Source organism: Tupaia chinensis, unplaced genomic scaffold, assembly GCF_000334495.1.
Source record: "Tupaia chinensis unplaced genomic scaffold, TupChi_1.0 Scaffold000605_1, whole genome shotgun sequence".
NCBI lineage: Eukaryota > Metazoa > Chordata > Mammalia > Scandentia > Tupaiidae > Tupaia > Tupaia belangeri.
The window spans coordinates 4,565,197-4,566,839 of NW_006160123.1; positions in this window are offsets into that span (position 1 = coordinate 4,565,197).

Genomic DNA, 1,643 nt, shown 5'->3' on the forward strand with positions numbered 1-1,643 from the left:
TGGACAAGAAGGCTGCTGGAGCTGGCAAGGTCACCAAGTCTGCCCAGAAAGCTCAGAAGGCTAAATGAATATCCCTAATTCCTGCCACCTCAGTCTTAATCAGTGGTGGAAGAACAGTCTCAGAACTGTTTGTCTCAATTGGCCATTTAAGTTTAATAGTAAAAGACTGGTTAATTATAACAATGCATCATAAAACCTTCAGAAGGAAAGGAAAATGTTTTGTGGACCATTTCGTTTTTTTGTGTGTGGCAGTTTTAAGTTATTAGTTTTTAAAATCAGTACTTTTTAATGGAAACAACTTGACCAAAAATCTGTCACAGAATTTTGAAACCCACTAAAACAAAGTTTAATGAGAAACCTGTGTCTTCTTTTGGTCAAAAATGAGACTTCATAGAAAAATGTTAAGGAAAAAAGCTGTTTGTAAATCACTCTTGTATTAAGAACCTGTTGGAACTTTTTAAAGAATATGATAATTTAGATAATTTTTTTCTGGGTTGGGAGTTTGGGTCATTTCTCACCTTTCTAAGAAGGCAGAATCTTAATAGAATGCCTGTTTACATATTTCTTTAGAAGACCAAATCCTGCAATAGTGGCCATGTGTTGCATATGAAATATTGTAGTTAATCAATATTAAGTAAATTTGTTTGAACAATCTCAAAAAAAAAAAAAAAAAACAAAACTGAGAACTAGCAGGTGGCATATTGGTTAAAATGTTAGACTCTCACATGGTCAGCTATGTATGGTTCTTGTCCTGGATCCGGTGACTTAAAAATCAAACTGGTATATTTGTGTGTATGACCCAAATCCCAAGAGGAAAATAGAAGAGAAGGGACTGAAGTGTGTCCATCCCCCCAGGGGGTGATTTCTCACTCTCCTGCTCTCTGTCTCTGTCTATCTCCAGAGAGCGCATACACCTCATGGTGAAAAATCTTAAACAAGCAAACAAAAAGTGATGCAGAGCATGGGCTTCACTGTCAAAGGAGAATCGGGACCTAAGGTGAGCAAATCCCTCACTAGGAGTGTTGGGTTGATATACACAACATCTCCTCAGATTTCTCATTGGTAAAAGCAGGACAAGGTTAACAGCTACTTGTGAAAGTTACTGTGAGAATAGTAGTTCTTGTTTGGACTGCAGCATGATCTCAGTGCATGTTAAATACAAATATAAACTCATAAGCATGGCTGCCTAGGATGTGGCCATTTAGACAATGATAATATTGGGTCATCAGAAAAGTCATGACTTTTTTTTTTCAAGTTTATCTATGCAAAAAGTGCATTATGACTTTTCTGACGACCCCAGAATAATGCTTTAAATGTGCATAGAAATGTGTATCTTCTAGAGCATTGTTACTTATACAAATCTCATGTAAGTCTTAGTTAAACGTCATGAGATAAGTCAGAATTAGCCAATGCAAACTGGAACAGAGCTCAGAATGGTTTGCGACAGGCAGGACTGGCACAGCTGGTAGCGATGGCTTCATGGAGGTCAAGTGACACCTGAGCAAGGCTCTCACAGAAGTTTATTTCAATTCAGAAATATCTGCTGAACACAAAATTGAATTGCACACCTACTAGGTGGCCCACACTCTGTCAGGTCCTAGAATAAAGCCTACAAGTGCTATCAAAGTGAAGCAAAGTGTATT